The 20,363-nt window shown below is 28.5% G+C and overlaps 1 long non-coding RNA gene across 1 annotated transcript; it reads left to right on the forward strand.

Annotated features, from left to right (window-relative positions):
• Positions 1-564: 564 nt before the first annotated feature.
• LOC129293045 (uncharacterized) lies at positions 565-5,902 on the forward strand. The gene is made up of 2 exons (XR_008589102.1): positions 565-1,075; positions 1,321-5,902. It is a non-coding gene; the product is annotated as an uncharacterized LOC129293045 (long non-coding RNA).
• The last annotated feature ends 14,461 nt before the right edge of the window (positions 5,903-20,363 follow it).

Here is a 20,363-nt window from a genome sequence, read left to right on the forward strand (position 1 = left end):
TGAACTTGGAATTCCTAAATCAAATATCTTCCACAAATTCCAAAACCTTCTATTTCCATCTAGCTTCAATGTAATCTTCAAGATATCACACCTGAATGCCTTCTTTTGTTATCATAACACAGTGAAAAATCCCCTCTGATTCTCCAATATATGTGGCTTTAAATCTTGGTCATTTCCAAATAGCCCTAAAGGGCAATAAAATTCTAAACCTACAGAATTATTAATCAGTTTAGTTGAATTTCATCAAATATTATTTTAAGTTATTATAAAAACAGATTATGGTCAACAACCCAACAAGCCCATTTACTTGTATAAGATTATATATGTGTATGTATGTGTGTGTGTGTGTGTATATATAATAACCTAAGTTTCTAAGCCACTTCCACGCGTTACAGTATAAAAATCACTTTCATATTGTAATATAAGGGTGTCTTGCTAATTTTTAAATAACATTTATTATGCTACAAATGTTAACAGTTATTTCACTGCATTTTAAATTTTTATTTTTCCTATTCTAAATTTCATGATCTAACTGAATCTAAATTGCCCCTTTTGTAGATTTCATTCCCCAACCGTTCGATTTTCGCTTTAATTTTCACAAATCCGACTCACCCTCTCTCTGTAACCTTTATTTCCCCATCTCTTCGTTTTTGTTCTTTATCCTTGCAAAATGGGTGCGAAATACGCGATGATTTTTTATTCTTCTCTTCTCTTTTCGACTTCTCTCCATAAAGGTGATGGCTTCTAGGGGAGCGAACATGGTGCTATCAAGGGTCCAATAGGATAAAAACGAAGTTACAATCAGCACTGGAAACCACGGTTCTGGAGGTAGAAGAAGTGTCGCACCAGCATGCGGGTCACGCTGCCATAAAAGGAACCTGCGGGGAAGAGACCCATTTCAACCTGAAGGTCGTCTCACGCAAGTTCGATGGCCAGAGTCTTGTGAAACGGCACCGTATGGTCTACGACTTCCTCCGATGAGCTTCAATTTGGATTGCATGCTCTCTCTATCGTGGCCAAAACGCCTTAGGAAACCTCTGCCAAATGAAGCAATATGAAGTTCTTACCTTCCGCGGTGAGTGTTGAAATTTGGAATCTTTTGATTCTCTTTTCCGATGACTTCTTTGATTAGGATATGACGGATTTCGTGGCATGTGCTTCGATGTTCTTATTGTTACGAAAGTTTTAGGTCTGAATATTGTCTCTATGTTTGATTTAATCCATCATTATAATCTATCTTTTGAACCAGAAGCCGCCTTTCTTTTTTCCATTTCGGATAATGCTTGCATCTACAATCTTTGCTGTGTTGTCTGATTTCAGTTTGCTCATTGAATTGCACTATCATGTCTAAGTTGGCTCAACTTCCTTCTAGATTTTGTGGTAAATGAACAATCAAAGCTCAGCTCTGCATTTTTCTTTAGATACTCAACTTTTAAGCTTAGCTGTTGTGATTATCTATCATGTATTACCATTTTGACTTAACAAGAATGCCAAGGCTACCGAATTTTTCCTTCAGCTGAACTATAGTACCCTTTCAAATTTTTTTTGAAAGCGTTGAGGGAAGGGAGAGCTTATGAAGAGTGAATTCTTTCATTGTTTTAATTTACTTTCCCATTTTTTTTTTCATATTTGAGATATTGTAATGTAACATATGTGCATAAGCTTTTGTAGTGTATTTTAAATTTCTATCTCTGTCAATATTCCTCAATGACCTTGGTCTTCTAAATAGCATTTTCTTCTGGCTTCCCTGATTTTGGTTTTCCATTTCTTTGTCTCCCCTTGAATGCTTTTTTGTGTGAGGTCTTGTGAATTGTGTCCATTCCTCAAAGCTTTCATGATTTACATATATATATATATATATATATATAAAGGTCTGTTTGGTTCACAAGAGAGAGTGAAAAAGTGAAGGAGCATTATATTAGAGCAGCTTAATGGTGAATTATTTCTTTCATTTCCTTTCCCACTTGCTTAAACCTCACAAGGGCAAAGTTTTTGTTTGGCTGACAAGAAAAATTATGAGATAAAGAATCACGTACCCTTTTCACATTTGCTAAATCTCAAATCAGTAAGGGCCTATTTGGTTCACAAGAACGAATGAAAAAGAATAATGATAGTGAAACTGGATCTGAGAACTTGAGAGGGTAATGTGACCGGGGGAATTGGGTGAATACAGAGCTGTGTTTTTTGGATTGTGTGATCTGTGGTTAGTTGTTAATTCAGTTGGCTGTTCTTATGCTCTAGAGTGAGTTTTAATAGTGATTGAAGCTTTTGCTGTCTATAAGTAGATTGAAAAAAGAAGAAAAATATTAATATAGGTAGGAACATATACTTATTTTTGCATTCATGTTTCAGTCAATCATGGTGGTTGTCTTATTAAGCAGTATTTTAACTTTTTGAGTTTGAAATAATGGCTGGAACTTCTCCTCCTCTTTCTCTTGCTACTTGTCACCAGTACAAGTCTAAAAATAGAGTTCATCCTAAAAGATTAGTTTATTGGGTGGAAAAGCCTTTTGAATTTATAAACCTCACTTCATTTATAAGAGTCTTGACACTATTTATTTATGAAAATTCTAGTACGAGTTTGCCTAAGTTGTATTATTGAGGTAAAATTATTGCATAGATCCTTGTAGGAATTCAGAAATATTTGCTGAAGTTGGTAATTTATCTACCACACAGTAGCCACATAGGAAATTTGTTTATAGAATTTGAATTGTTAAGTCGTGTTTTTCTATCCATATCACCACCTTACCTGGCTACAATTTGCTACATTTGGTAAAGCTTAAAATGTTGAGATTATTATGTTAGGTGAAGTGAAACTATTAATGTTGAGTCTATTTCCTTATCATGTCCTTCTGTAGAGTCTGTTTTACTGTTCCAACGCTAAACTAAATAAATGCATTGAATTTATTGTTTATTTACATTGGAAGTTACTCAGTGTCATTGATGACTAATTTATGTTTTACAAAAAATATTAATTGAAATCTTATTTTACTAAAAATGTTCATATTTTTACATTTATACCCTTGAATTTTCCTAGTAACACATTCATGTGATATTTAAATATGTAGCATTTATGGATGAGGAATTAAAAAAATAAGGGTATAAATGAAAAAAAAATAAAATTTATCAAATATCCTATATTTTAAAACAAGATGTGGTTCTAGAAAGTGATTTATATTGTGATTTAGAGAAAATATTTGTTTAAGGACACCCTGATATGTGCAATCAATAGGAGTATAAATTTTGAAACCAAAAAAAGCCTCTCAACTAATTTCTATATTTTGAATGGAATGGATGACGGAGTGTTATTTCAAAACAAACACGTCTTCACTTTTTCCATACCATCAAAAGAACCTTGTCAAGTCGTTATGGCATGTGGAGTTAATTCGTTGGTTTTAGTCAAAACCACAGTTGATTTTTCTTTATTTTGGTCATTTAACAAAATACTAAACACATGCATCATTTTTGTCTAAGAGCGATAGGAAATTCTATGGGAAGATTTTGTCCCCTATTAATTTATGGTATAGCTTAGTAGATACTCCCTCCATTCAAAAATTTAAATCATTTTTAATTGAATTTTACCCTCTAATAAAGTAGTTACCTAATTTTCAACTAATTCTATCTTTTTATATTTATCTCTAGTAAACACGTTTTAATAAATATAATGTCATTATCAATATGAATATTTTTTAAAAATAAAAATAATAATTATATTTCGAAAGACTAAAAGTTTCTTATATTTTTTAACATCCAATTCCTTAAAAAATGTCTTACATTTTTGAACGGATGGATTATGGGGTATGTTTTTTATATAATTTTAACTCACTCCTATATTTGTATGATAATAATTACTGTCGTTAATTTTTTATTTTTTCTAAAAAATTTAAATTTGCAGAGATCGGCAATTTAAAGTAAGAACAAGGATGGAACGTCAACACAAGACTTAATTAACTTCTTTATAGATTTTACCATCTGATTGTTTTTTACTTATAACACAACACACTGTACTTTAGATTTTAACCTTCATTTATTAAATTAAAATAAGTTCATAGTTGGTTTCTCAGAGAGAGAGAGAGAGAGAGAGAGAGAGAGAGAGATTGCTATAAGCAGCCCAAATAATAACCTAAGCTGTTCTTTTAAAAGCTTCAAGAGTTATTACCCCCAAAAAAAAAAAGCTTCAAGAGTTCCCAACTTTGATAAACAGGGAACGAAGTTCTCTTGTTTTTTCTTGATGAGAATGGTTACTATATTTCATGAGCAGATCTCATAAACATTGTAAGGAAAAGGTTACAAGTAGATGCAAATACATTTTTACATGAATCATTTTTTCTGTACTCATAGGATGAAAATATTACAATATTATTATTTGGTTTTTGCAAAATTTAGACATATATTTAGAATCTTTTGAAATAAAATATCACCAAAGCTATAAGTGAGGTGAGTCACATTCTTTTTCCCTAGGAACATTTGATTCTATTGATAACATCTAATAAGGTAGGTAACTCTGATATATTTGAATATTTGATACATTTATTTATAAAAGAAAAAACTACTGATGAATCATCTCACAGGCACCAAGCTTATACAATGTGGAAGTACTAAACAAGGAAAACGCTTAGGACTGAGATCTCCATGACTACAAACTTCAATTACCATGTTTTTCTCAATATTGTAAAGGTAGAAAACATCATCCAAATTCACCAACAGCACCCCATCCTTGAAGCTTGAAAGACCCACCCATAAGTTCCCACCTGAATCTGCTCCTTGCAAAATGTGTTTCTTCAATTTGCCATTGAACTTGGGATTCTTGCTTCCAATATCTCCCAAGGATTTCAAAACCTTCAGTTTCCATTTAGTTTTAATGTAATCTTCAAGATACCACACATAAATGCCCTGTTTTGATATCATAACATAGTGAAAAATCCCTTCCCATTCCCCAATACATGTGACTCTGAATCCTGAGAATGAAGTGGGTGGTGGAATTACCAAACATGACTCCTTCTCAAGGTCAAAAGTGAGAATGGGACCATTATCAGCCTGCCAATGTAAGACACCCTTAATGTAAATACCTGGGACATTCTCCAATACCTCATGGTTATAAATGCACGTCTTGTCTGATTTTTTCCATGATTTAGTTTCTGATGAGTATATTTCAAAATAAGTACAGTACTGTATATTATGTACACCTCTCCCATCTTCATCTTCAACAATCTCTTGATCTTGCATCTCATATGCATCAATCAAATCTTGCTTGACTCTTACCAAGTTGAATTTGGTGGATATGTCTATGGGGTCTTTATGAGGGTCAAAAGCAAACGCAAAACCATCAAATCTGTTATAATGAGGACAATCCAGAGAAATCCATTGCCTGTTTGTGGGGTTGCAGATATAAAGGGTGGTTGTTGTAGGGGAAGTCAAGAAGCCACAACTGCGACAACAGATTAGACCATTGCATGAAGACAAGACAATAACATCTTCAGGAAGGAAGCTGAAGGTATTGCGTTGAACAGTGGGACTTGGTCTTTCGTTGTGACTATCATGATGGTGATCAAAAAGAGGAATGTTTATGTAACTCTTGCCTTTAAGGTCTTCATCAGTCCACATTTTCTCTTGAAAAATGAACCCTGATAGGACTAACTCCATCTTCTCTAGCTGAGCTTTGATAGAGGAGCGATTAGCGGAGACAGACTGATACTATTTCTCAGAAATACACTTGAAGCCAAACAAGGTTTTTACTGGAAGAGGGGATAAAAAATTCAAGTTCTCATTGTGCAGTAACTCATGAAGCTTCCTTTCCTAAAATTTGTAGAGAGAATTGTAACAGATTTAATTAGTGTCCATTTTATACTGCATGTAAAATTTGGAGCGGGTTGTTTCAAAATGCAAAGAGGAAGATGTTAAATATGTAGTATATTAAAAAATATATATATTAACATCAAAGCCTGCACAAATGAGATAAGGAGAAGATAGTAAATGCTCAACTAACCACACTATGAACAACAAACAGAGCATGTGAAAGAAATGGTCCAAAAAAAACAAAGAAAGAAGAAAGCAACTCTTTTCTAGAAAAAATTTTTGTCTACCAAACAGGGACTTCGCCTTTTTCAAATCATAGACGAAAGAATTTAAAAGAAAGAGTTCAATTTTCAGGTGCTCTAAAAAGGAAGATGATAAATATGAAGTAAAATATATATTACGTGAGAATATCAAGGGCTCCAAAAAATAAATAAATAAACGTTCAATCAGTCATAATATGAACAATATTACAGCAAGTGATACAAAACAGAGCACGTGAAAGGTCCTTCAAAAATGAAAAAAAGACAGGAAAATAAACAAAGAAAGAAAGCAATCCCTCTCTTAGAAACTTTGCCTTCTTGTGATTAGAAAATAAGGGAAGAAATGAGAGAAATACTCCAATATCCAGCTGCTTCAACACAATACTCCCAAGTATTTAGAAAACAGAGCTCAACAATAGAATAGAAAGAGATCGAGATATTAAACATACTGGACTTGGGGTTACAACCTTGAATTCCCAAACGATATTCTTTCTTTTTTGGGCTACTCGAACCAAGACAGATTTGCCTTTGTGAAATCGCGTTCAAAACTATACAGATTAAACAATATGATTCCCGAGAGCGTACCTTCACTTACACTTTCTTGTCTGCCCCACTGTTTCTTGCTAACCGAACAGACTGGTTTCACTGATAAACACCAAAAAAAAAAAGGAATCTCCCATAAATTATGAGAATAGCGAGTCAAGAAATGAAAATCCAAAAAGGCATGGTTAGTTTGTGTGTTTTGACTCACCAGAACGTTGGCCTCAGAATCGCTAGAGACTGGGGAGAAAGGGGGCGGAGGTGTGGGAAGGGATTTCGACTGGCTTTTTTTAATTATAAGATACTTTTAGAATCTTCTAGTTTAGAAGAACACATTCAGTGCTCATCAACAGTGATAAAATGCTCATCACTTCTGAATCAATTTAGATCGTTCATATTTAATTTAAACAATTTAAATTTAATTATCTTTTTAAATTTTCAACTTTTAAAATAAAAATTTATAAAATTTTAAATAAATATATATTAACATATACCATCTATATTTAATTAGATACATTCAAATTTAATATTAATTTTTTATAAATTGATCACACAGATTTAGTCTATATTGTTTAGATTTAAAATTTTTAATTTATTATATTATCAGATTCAAAACAATTTAGAATAAATCTGTATCGTCAATTTATAAAAATTAAAAAATAATATTAAATTTAGATTGATCTAATTAAATATGAATAATACATGTTAATAATAAAATATATTTATTTAAAATTTTATAAATTTTTATTTTAAAAAATTAAAAAAGTAATTAAATTTGAACTATCTACATTAAATTTAAATTGTTTAGATTGATTCAAGAGTGATGCTGCTCATCACCCCTGGTGAGTACTAAATGCGCTCTTGAATCTGTTTTCATTACACTTTTTAAAAATTTCTTGTCATCTTTATTCTTAAGTGTAAGTCTATTTTTTTTAATTTATATACTATTTATTTTTTTAATTCTATTTATAAAATAAAAGGATATTTGTTTTGGTTAGAATACTCTAATGATAATTATTTTTATTTTTATCATTTTTTTTCTATTAAATATTGAAAAGTTTATTAAATGATAAAGTATTTTATTTTAAAATAGATATATTTAATAGAAATAAAGTTAAAAATTTGCTAAATGTTTAAATAAAGTTAGTAAAATTTAAAATTTTCATTGGTTTTAATAAAAATACTAGAAATAAATTATAAAAGGGAGTAGAGAGAGTACAACTATTGCTTGGATAAGATTTAGATATTATTAATTTTAATTAAAATATTTTTTAAAAATATTTTTTTTTTTTGTTGGTCTCAATTTTTTTAAATATATACGTTAAAGAGATACCCCCTCTATTAAAAATGTAAAGCATTTTTTGAAAAGTTTAATATTCAAAAATATAAGGCATTTTTAGTCTTTTGAGATATTATCATTGTCTTTTTTTCAAAGTGTCCCCATTGATAGTGACTTTATATTTATTATAAGGTGTTTAATAGAAATAAATATAAAAAAATAGAGTTAATTTAAAAATAAATAACTACTTTATTGAGAATAAGATTTAATTAAAAATATTTTATATTTATCAATGAAGGGATTAGACTGATAGTTTATGTGTATGAAATTGTTTTGTCTTTTTTGTTTTTATCTTCAATCAATTGGTATTATTAGAAAGTGTATTTTTATTAAATAAAATAAATAATTTTTTGATAATTTATTTAGAGGAAGTACTGTAGAAGGTATGTTAATTACACCTCCAATTTTATAATGAAACTTAAAATTAGGGAGAAGTAAATCAATTATAAGAAAGGAGTGAGCTAGGGAGCGCGCGTGAGAGAGCCTTTATTTTTGTGGACTGCATTGAATTATTGTTCTTTCTACAGTATTTTTACTGTTCTTTTTACATTGTCTCTATAGTTATTTTAATCTTATATTATCTTTCTTGCAATATTGTAAAGTATCTAGTCATATGACAACAACAAAAAATGTAGGGTCTAGAAGACCTTTTTTTTTTTTTTATGTTCTTCTAAACTATTCTAATAGTTCTCTCTCTCCCAATTTCAAATGTCATCAATAATGTTTGCTGACACTAATCATTGTTAAAGATATAAAATATTTTTTTAAAAATTAAATATTAAAAAATATAAAATATTTTTAATTTTTTAAAATATAATTATTATTTTTTTAAATACTTCTATTTATAATAACTTTATATTTATTATAGGGTGTTTAATTGAAGCGATTATGAAAAGATAAATTTAATTAAAAAGTAGGTAATTATTTTATTAAGGAATTAAAATTTAATTAAAAATATCTTATATTTTTTAATGAGAGAGTATATTAAATGTTAAAAGGGCAATTTTATTCCTAAAATTTTGTCCTTGAAAATAATTTGTATCCTTAACTTTTTTATTGACGCAACATTTTCTGTTTATCAACTTTAAATGAAAAAATTTCAACAACTAGTTATAATTTAAAATTAAAAAAATTAGTTAAATTATATTAAACACCTCTTAGTCTAAGTTTAAGTTAGTTTATATTGATCACGGGTAAGTCTAAATAAATTTGTATGTAAGTACGTGCGAACATAGACTTGTTCATGGACAAAATAAAAGCATGTATGGACCTTAAAAAACAAAAAAGGTTTGTGGAATGTTCTCGATAGAGTTGATTTTGACTCAAAAGTAACATAGGGTGAAACTTTAGCAGCATCAAATGATGGATTGTCACGATTTTTATATGTAATTTTCAAGAGTTTTTAGTTTTCTTTCATAATCATCATTATTCTTTAAAAATATGAAAATTACTTTCAAGTAAGAAATTCTACCCCAAAAAAAAAAATGAATAGGGTTAGAACTATGTTCAGTCTTGAAGATTCGCAAACTAATTAAGGACCCAGGTTAAAAAAAAAGAAAAGTAGCAATTAAGGACAAGAAGTTTTTGCACCCCACAAAGGACAACTTTCCATAACTAGCATAGGTGGCTGAGAAATTTGCCTGCACTTTTTTTGGGTCATAATGCATCAGTGAGATGAATGGTGAAATTGACAGGAGGAGCAATGGTGGGGACTGTGAGCAGAGGAGAAAGGAACAGTCGGGAGGAAGAAGAAGAAGAAGAAGAAGAATGCTGTGGGTGGATGAGGTGGGAGAGAGATATGGCCCTGTGGTCACTGTTGGTGGAAGAGAGATACAGGAAATAGGAAGAAAGGGAGTTTTGGTGGGAGCCGCATGTTGTGCTCGATGCTCATCACTATGTGTAACACGTTAAAATTTTTTTTTAAATAATTTAACTCAATCATAGTTAAGTTACAGCCACCTAATATATTTTTATATAATAATTTTAATATAAAATATTTTATAATTGGCTTCAACTCACACAATATAACATTTCAGATAAATTTTTACCTCTCACATGCCATTAGGCTAAATCACATTTGTCCATCCTTATACTCTCAACAAGTAAACTAAATCACATTTTTCCATCCTTATACTCCCAACAAGTAAAATAAATAATTTAGTCAATTTTCAACACAAGCCAATTATTTGGCCTCATAATCATGCCATTTTAACCAATCCAAAATAAATCAAATATTAAAATTACAGTCATCCAAAGTATACCAAAAATAAAAATAGTTTGAAAGACATGATTACACTTATATATTCATATAATTGTCAATAAACAAAAAGCTTTAATATTGACAATATAACACATTATAAATCATAAATCAAATATCCAAAAGAGACAGTGGATCTAAACCACTAAGCCTCTGGGACTCCTCCATGTGTCACTCGTGGCTCTTCTCCTTAAAATTGTTAACCACATAATGAGACTCAAAAGTCCCAACAACCAAAGCCAATTTATGATAGTGTATACAAACAGTTAAGTGTGTGCTTATTAAGTGAGAATTAAAAATAATACAATTCCAATAAAATATAAGAAATATTACAATATACATAAACAACCATCCTTATAGCCCTCCATTAACCTCGAGCCATAGCCCTTACTCGGTGCTAAATTACCCAGCCAAAGGTAGATTAGCCCGAGCCTTTACAAGCCACCTATTGAGCTCCAATAGGGGTGTACCACGTGGCACATAAATACAATAATAATAGCAAGTCTCCCAACACCTCCCACAATAATCAAACAAATTTATAATAATATTGCACAATTATACAATATTATAAAATTCATAATTTTTTCAATAATCACCCAATTAACATGAAGTAACACTAATCACAAATTAAAAGCATGTTTACCTTGTAGCTTTTTCAATAAATTATTCCTTACAATTTCTCTCTCACCACAATCTTCACCAATAATACAATCTACAAATAACATATTATTTATAAATATTAGTTTCAATTTTTGAAACTAATAAAATAATTCTAATAATAGTAATTTCTAATCTCAATCTTAATACAAATATAGAGTTAATACTATTAAGTAAAATTTTAACTCCTCTTTTACTCATCAATAAACATTAATAATCTAAAAATCAACTTCTAAACTAATTTCTATTATCAAAATTTTCTTTTTATTTCATAAATTCGCACCTAAAATATCCAAAAATTAAAAATTGAATCTCTAGCTTAGAATCATAATTTTATAGCTATAATAATTTATTTCTCATCCCAAATAATCATCTAAACCTCAATAAATCAACATATATTTTCAGATCTAGTTTAGAATTTAATCCATAAGCCACAAATTCAAAGATCATCAACAAATTTATACTCTAAAACATTTATTATACTACTAACAACCTCATAAATCATATTTATTCAATATAAATTCATCTCTCTTCCAGATCCTAAATTTTTTATCACCACAAAATTAGAAACCAAAGAGGAAGGATGACTAAAAAAATTTTTTAAAATACTTACTTAGTCTTGAAGAGCTTAAAATCACACCATAAATATCCTATTAGAAACTCTTACCTTAAAACCCAGCACCGATGAACTTGGCTCACAGACGCTCTCTCTGCCTCAGCTCACGCACGAAGAAAAGAATGAAGAAATGAAGAAAACAAGTGAGTTTTTATTAAAAAATCAGTGGGTCCCACATTTTTTTTATTATTTCTTCTTTCCTCTCTCTTCTTCTTCTTCTTCTTTTTTATTATTATTTTATACAATGATTGTTGTGCGGCCGAAAGCAAATTTTGTTCTTCTTCTTCTTCCCCCCTTTTTATTATTATAATAATAATAATTTAATAATATTTTTTTATTATTTTTTTTAAATTTTTTTTAGTTTTAAATTTTTTAGTTTTAATTTATAATTATATCCTAAGTTAGATTTAATAATCATCTCCTACTAATTTGCTTACCTCTGAATATTTTTTTTAAAATTTTTATTAACCCAAATTAACTATTAAAATTTAAATTGGGATGTTACACTATGGATGGTCTTGGCCGATTTTAAATTATTGTTTAAATAATTTTTATATTATATTTATTAAAATAAAAACATATAAAAAGTATAAAAGAACTTAATATTAAATTTAAATTGTTCAGGGTATCTAGATGACAGTTTGTAAAAGCTATAAAAAAAACTTAATACTAAATTAAACCTTTTAAATTATATATATTTGTCTTATTCAGAATATATCTTAATAATTAATTTATAAAAATTATTAAGAAAATTAATATTGAATTGAATTATTCTGATTAAATTTGCACTTGTCAAATTGGTGATACAAAGATTTATTAAATGTTTCTATATTTTTTATATATTTTTATTTCAATAACAAAATAAAAAGCTTAAATTTTAATTGTCTATGTTTTAGTAGGGGTGATGAGCACTATTGTGTTCATCCTCTAATAAATATAAAAAACTATTTAAATTTAATATTGTCATTTTTGAAGGGAAATAAAGGGTCAAGATTACCCCATAAAGTGATGAGCACATGGTGAGCACCAAATGCACTTTCTTTTTGGTGTTATTGTGTCGGTAAAGCTAAGAATATGAATCATCATTGGCAATATGAGTTGGCCCAGATTAGAAAGTATTTGAACTGGGTTGAGTTTAACACATTTTTATATAATTTGAAAAAATTCTAACCCAATCCAACTCTTAAAAGTTAGTGGGTTAAATGAATTAACTTGCCAACTTATTTTTATTTTTATTTTTATTTTTATTTTATTTTTTATATTTTTTAAAAAATACACCTAAATGAAAATGATATAAGCTTTAATATAATATTACTTTATTATTATTTTCAATTTGTATAAAACATATGAAATGAATTAGTTATGTCATGCTCATCAATTTATCAAATGTCATGAATATATCATATTCTTCATTTTTTTATTCTTTCAAAAATTAATATGAGTTGAACAAGTCAATCTTAACCTATCAAGGTTTGCCCGTATAATTCATGATTTATCTAGTTTGGGATAAGAAAAATTTATTTTTATTTGAGTTAATTTTTTTAACTTAATTCAACTCTTATGACTAATTATTTGGGCCAACTCTTATTATTCGAGTTAGGCCGTATTCTCAAAATTGTATGTTGATGTGGATGTGATGTGTTGTGGTTATTAAGTGAGTGTGTTAGAAGGAAAAGTTTTAAATTGCTTATAAAAGAAGAACTCCTAATATATATATGCTAAGAAATAAAAATAGATTTGTGAAAGGCTTAGAAGAGAAATGAGTTAACGTATATGGGACAAGTTTACCCAGGGCAATTATAGTTAAAAACAATCGATTCCCCCTAACATAAGTTTAAGAGGCATTGAGTTCTTTTTATTAAAATTTTATTGCTAAAATAATTTTTAATTTATTAGTTTGCTCATATGAAGAACTTGGTTTTTGACCATTTGATATGAAAAGTGTTAGAAACGGTGGTCAATTTAATTGTCCTTATAGAGATTAATTGTATTTAAGCCATTAAATGGATTTTTAAGCCAACATTTAGTAATTGAGGTTTTATGAGATTTTATCTTTTGAAAATCAAAGTTTGTGTATTATTCTATCACTCTACATTGTTTTGTGCCCTTATCTATATAAGAAGGGTCTATTTAATTTTAGAAGGCTGTCGTGCAATTAGTACTGTGTAGTGAAATAACTCTTAAAAAAAATATTCTCAGCATGACTCAAGCTAAAATTATATCCATTGTTTGCAACATGATGCACAGAAAATGACGAAGGAAAAGGTAGGGTGGTTTATGAAAAATAAAATAATATAAAAAATTAATTAATTTAATTTAATTTTTAAATACTAAAATTTTAAAAATTTATGAGTTGATCTTTCAATTTTACAACTTTATTATAATAAATTAATAATTTATGTTTTAAATTTTAACAAAGAAAATAAATTTATTTATTCTTCAATTATATTAAAATTTTAAAAAATAAATTATAAATTTATCATAATAAAAATTATAAAATTAAAAATTAAATTTATAAATCTTTAAAATTTAATACTTAAAATTTAAATTAAATTAATTAATTTTTTTAAAATTTTTATATCATTCTCCTAGATTATTAACAATTATGGGATTTAAAGCTTGATTGTAATTTATATATTTTATTATATTTAAAATCACATCTGGCTTTGACAATGGCTCTATCTGCAGGATTATGTAGCTTCTGACACGCTAAAATGTCTATAAGTTCTGTAGCCACTTTTTGTCAAATCAGCTATTGTAAAATATTTAATCACATTTAATAACCTCCTTATCTTTTCTGACATGCTCTGCATTCCTAATGCTTACTGCTATATTTCTCTGTAACTACTCAGGAGGTTGGGGCTGTTTGTTTGGAATGATTTGTTGGAAGAAGAAGAAAAAATGGAACAAATTATTTGATTTTTTATCTCACATTTCCTTCATATAAAAATATAAAATATTTTTAATTAAATTTTATTTTTAATAAAATAGTTAATTATTTTTAAATTAATTTTATTTTTTTATATTTATTTTTATTAAATATTTTATAATAAATATAAAGACATTTATTAGTAAAATATTTTTTTAAAAAAAGATAATAATTATATATTAAAAATTAAAAATATCTTATATTTTTTGACATTTAATTTTTTAAAAAATACTTTATATTTTTTAATAAAAAGAGTATATAACAACGTATTAAAAAAAATTGCTGTTCGTGAAGTAGTAGAACTAAAAGTATTGGGGGCTAATCAATTTTTTTAATTCAATTATTTCTTTTAAATTTTTTTGCAACCTTTTTTATTATGCTTATGCTTTTTTATTTTGTTAAAAAAGATTAAAGCATGCTTGACCATATTTTATACTCCCTTCATTTAAAAATATAACACATTTTTAACTGAATCTCACCCCAACAAAATAATTACCTACTTTTCAAATAACTTTATATTTTCATATTTATCCCTATTAAACACCCTACAATAAATATAAAGTTATTATTAATAAGGGCACTTTTAAAAAAAGGTAATGATTATACCTCAAAAAACTAAAAAATGTCTTATATTTTTAAACATTCAACTCTTAAAAAGATGTTTTATATTTTTGAACGGAGGGAGTACATTTTAGTGTTATAATATCATATTAATATGTTTTATATTTATATAATTTTCAATTTATCTTTTAATTTTTTCCCAAGTTACCAGTTGAAAAAGAAAAATAAGGTATTTATATTTTTAAGCATGTACAAGAGTAAAAAAAAAGTAAAACAATAACGAGCTATTATTAAAATAATAGCTTTTTAAAAAAATGCAACAACTTTTTCCAAAAAGAAAAGAAGAAGAAGAAGAAGAACCCTTCTCTACTTACTTGTGACCGCAGTTTTGGCTTAAAAATTCATAAGCTATGAAAGTGAAATTTAAAAATTTTGCGAAAGTAAAAGTATATCCATATTTTAGCCATGGGAGAAACTATATTTATGTGTTTACTTGTCTCAAGCTTGTGTTGTATGAAAATATGTAGACATAATGAATGAGTATTTGATCTTACTTTTAACTTTATATTTTATTAGCTTTATTGGTTTGTTTCAAATTAGTTTCATATAAAAAACTATATTTTATGTAGTTGTTAATTGTGCATTAAGTTATTGGTTCCCTTTCATAGACTCCTTCCATCTAAAAATGTAAAGTATTTTTTAAGAAGTTAAATATTTAAAAATATAATATATTTTTAATCTTTTAAAATGTAATCGTTGTCTTTTTTTCAAAAACGTCCTTATTAATAATAACTTTATATGTATTGTAGGGTGTTTAATAGAGATAAATATAAAAAGATAGAGTTAGATAAAAAATAAATAACTACTTTATTGAGTGGTGAGATTTGATTAAAAATATTTTATATTTTTTAATGGAGGAAGTAAATTTTATCATCTTTTTTATTATTTGTGTATTATTAAAGTAGTTGAACCTGAGCTGAATAGATTCGGGACTAGTTGTTGTGTTATAAATTCTTTGCGATCTATTCAAACATTTTGTTTGATTACTATATTGTTTGAAATATCAATGCAATAATATGCCTATCAATTCTATTTTTTGGAATTTTCTCACTATGACTTTGCTTTGCCTTTTACAGCGAAAGTGGTGATGTTCATGTTAAATAAAATTTAAACCAATCCAACTTAAATATATAGTTAAAAGTTGATATTTGTTTTGTTAATTTGTTGTGGAGGTTTTTTAAGCTATGAACAATATTAAAACTATGCAATCATTATAACTAACTATTAATTATTTAATTCATGTAATTTTCACTTGATTAAAATTCAGTTCATTAATTTTGATTTGATATAACTCAATCATAATAGTTTATATATTTAAATAAAGAGAGGATTTTATTAAAGATCTTTAGATGTGAAATAATTTCAATTGAGATTCAAAAAATACTAAAATTTCACTGCAAGCCTGGAGGATTGAAATAAAATAATTTTTTTAGTTACATGATAAAAATATCCTTCAATTATAATTCACATTATTGAAATAACAAGCCAAATTATGACTTTCATAAATCATGTTATTAAAATAATAAGTCAAGTTATCGTTTTTATAAGTAACATTATTAGAATAACAAGTCAGATTATGATTTGTACAAGTAACATAATTGAAATAACAAATCAATTTATAGTTTTTACAAATAATATTAGTAAAATAACGAGTCAAATTATTGCTTTTACAAGTAACATTGATATGATAACAAGTTAAATTCTAATTTTTACAAGTGATATTACTTATAAAACCCGTAACTTGATTTATTATTCTAATAATGTCATTTGTAAAAGTTGTAACTTGACTTGTTATTCCAATAATATTAATTATAATTGAAGGGTACTTGAGTCATTTAATCAAAAAAATTTATTTTATTTCAATCCCATAGGCTTGTAATAAAATTTCTGAATTTCTTAAACCTCAATTAAAATTATGTCACATCCAAATTGTTTAATGAAAATCTCCCTTAAGTAAATGATGTTGGAATTTTATTATGGATTAATATTAATTAATAAGCCCAATAGTTTTTGTCTTTATAATCTTATATGGACCATGATAGGTAGACCACACAAGTAAGCCCAATAGGCAGAGGCCCAACCCACAACCTAGTAGCTGTCAGTTATTCTCTATCTCTTAGCTGACTGAGTCAGAGATAATGAAATATAATTATTTAATTATTAAATGAAGCAGTTACTGATCTGCTTCTCATAAGTCGATAATCGTAAACACATGACTCATTCTTTAATGCTCCATTATCTTTGCACTTTTTAAAGACTCTGAGAACCAGTGGGTTGTGCATCTATCTACATTCAAGGTAATCGAGCTTTCTCAAGCGCTCATGGATTCATCAGGTAGGCATACATTACTCTACTTATTCATATAAATTGAGATATACAAAATTCAACACATGGCATTAGAGCCTGGTTACAAATATCAATCTGTATGTCTCAATTTATTATTTATTTTATGCATACGTTATAAATTAATAAAATTCATTTATGAGCATGTTCAGATTTTATTAACGTGCTTAATAATTTTTTCCTTCCATTATGGTCATTGAAAATGAGTATGTGATTCACTGTATTGCTGTGCGACTCTCTGCCTTTTCCCTTTCATTTTTTTCAATCAACATCGGAGCGGGACGGAATTCGGTGCTTCTGTCGTCAAGTCACCGAAAATGAAATTGCAAACCATAGAGACGAGACGGAATTCGGTACTTCTGCCGTCAGGTCACCGAAAACAAAGCTGCAGACCATGGCATCTCCCTCTCTAGTCCCTCCCAAGATCTGACGGTTACGGCCAAACAATCCATCACTGTTTGTGCGAGAACCAGAGTCGCCAGAGACGAGCTACCAATACATCATCTACAGCATCGTTCTTTGCCACTACTCCAAGTCACTAGCGACTTCCTCATCTCTAGCTTACGAGTAGAGAAGACCCAGAACAGGGTTAGGAATTGCATCCTAGGGATCCGGTTCCATATGTTATGGGCCCAGATCACAATTAAAAAAAACTGGAAAAGGAAAATGGGCCATGTTTACTTAAAGAAACTAATTCTGGGCCAAAAAAAATGTATTAGCCTAGTATAATGAAAAAAAAATTGTTTCAATTAATTGCATTTCGACCTCAATTTAAATTACCTTCTTGAGCCCATAATTTATTGAATTTATGATACAACCTCAGGAAATTTCTAAAAATTACAAATAAGTCCCTTAACTTTTAGATTTGCACTTTTAACCCAAATCTCTTTTAGAATTACCTATTTATCCTTGGACACCTTTTCAAAATTCCACTTAAGTCTTAAATTTGTTCCTTAATTCCCAAAAGACCTTAAGGACTTTAAAATTATTTGTTTTGTCTTAAGGTTATAAAATTTGTGACTTTGTGAATTTTTGATGATGCTTAAGATCTTGTAGTATTGATAATGGATATACCCCATAGGTGTGACATTATTAATGTAATTTTGATGGTTGGTTTTAAGGATAGGCTAATAGCACTTATTTAATGTGTTAGATATTTGTTGTACCCTATAGGTATGAAAATATTTAATGCATTATTTTGTATGGACTTTTATATCAACTAAATCTTCATGGTATTTGAGCCTTCTTGGTGCATGATTATAGTTGCATAATTGATAAACGCTTGTTAGGGAATTCTGTTTTATAATTATGTTGTACACATATAATTAATATTTTTCATTTTCTGTTTTGTAATTTCAGTTTCTGCTTTTATGCAACTGTTCTTTGTAAAGGCTCTCAATGAAACTAACTATGATGACTGGAAAGAGTCTCTGAATATGTATCTGACCATCTCTAAGAAAGATTTAGTTTTGAGAGAGCCCAAGCCTGCAAATCTCTCTTCCGAGTTCAATGCTTCTGAAATGGTCTTCCATAAACAATAGAGTGAGTCCAACTAGATCTGTCTTACGATTATCAAGTACACAATTCAAAAGAGAATTAGGGACAGCATTCCTGAAAAGGATACTGTAGTGGAATACTTGAAAGCTATTGGCAACAAATACAAGAAGCTTGACAAGACTCAAAAGAACTACTATTTGTCATTTTTTGACAATACTCAATATGACAAAGTTTTTGGTGTTAGGGAGCATATTCTGAAGCTTGTTCATTACTATAACAAGCTTAAATCATATGGAATTGACTTTGGTGAAAGTACCTTAGTTTACCTTATTCTTCAATCATTGCCATCAGAGTATGCATTCTTGAGGACTTCATACAACTCACAAGAAGCTGAATGGTCTGTTGACAAGATGATATCAATAGTCACTTAGGAAGAGGAAGCTATAAAGAAGAACTCTACTCACTCAATAAACTATGTTTTTCATAGTTCTAGCAGCAAATCTGGAGGGTCATATAAGAAAAAAAGGGAAGAAGCATGATGCCCCAAAGCCTAATAATTCAACCTCTAAAAAGGATGGTGATAAGAGTGAGAAGTCGAGAAAGAAACTCTTTAAGGGGTTATGCAATTATTGCAAGAAACTGTGTCACATTAAAGCTAATTGCTTCAAACTGAAGAACAAACAAGAAAGTAAAGGTACAATTCTTCAAACCGCCCCTCTAACTCTAGTTTGTTTTGAATCTAACACCATTGAAACTTCCTTTAACTCATGGTGGTTGGATTCTGGTGCCACTGTACATGTTGTGAATTCTCTACAGGAGCTAAGAAACCAGAAGGTTCCAAATAAGGCACAGAGGTCAGTCTTTAGCATAGCAGGGAGCAAGGCATTAGTTGAATGCATTGAAACTATTTTTTTGTATTTAAATTCTGGTTATATTTTATATTTGAACAATGTTGTTCATGTATCTTCTATTAAGAGGAATTTAATTTTAACTTCTATATTGGATATTTGTGGCTATTTATTCTTCCAAGAAAATGAAAAAATTGACATTTATTTTGATTCAATTAATGTTGGTTGTGCTTCCTTGATATATAATTTATATCAATTGAATGATTAGTTACTTGAACTTCCTAATCTTCATATCAATGCTGCTTTTGGGCATAAACGTTAAAGGCCTAACGATAATTCCTCTATGCTATGGCATCATCGTTTGGGTCATATCTCTAGGGAGAGATTAGAGCACATGGCCAAGCAAGGTGTCTTACAAGACCTTGATTTATCAGATTTTGAGACTTATGTTGATTGCATAAAGGAAAAATTTCCTGCTAAAGTTAGAACTAAAAGGGCACAGAGGTCTGAAAACACTTTAAACCTAATCCATACTGATATTTGTGGACCTATCACACCTCCGGATATGGGTGGTTTCAGATATTTCATCACCTTCACAGATGATTACTCTCATCATGAATGGATTGAACTCTTGCATGAAAAGGGCGAGTCTCTTAATGC

This window comes from Prosopis cineraria, unplaced genomic scaffold, assembly GCF_029017545.1.
Source record: "Prosopis cineraria cultivar Desert tree isolate PC_DT_omini unplaced genomic scaffold, ASM2901754v1 PC14, whole genome shotgun sequence".
NCBI lineage: Eukaryota > Viridiplantae > Streptophyta > Magnoliopsida > Fabales > Fabaceae > Prosopis > Prosopis cineraria.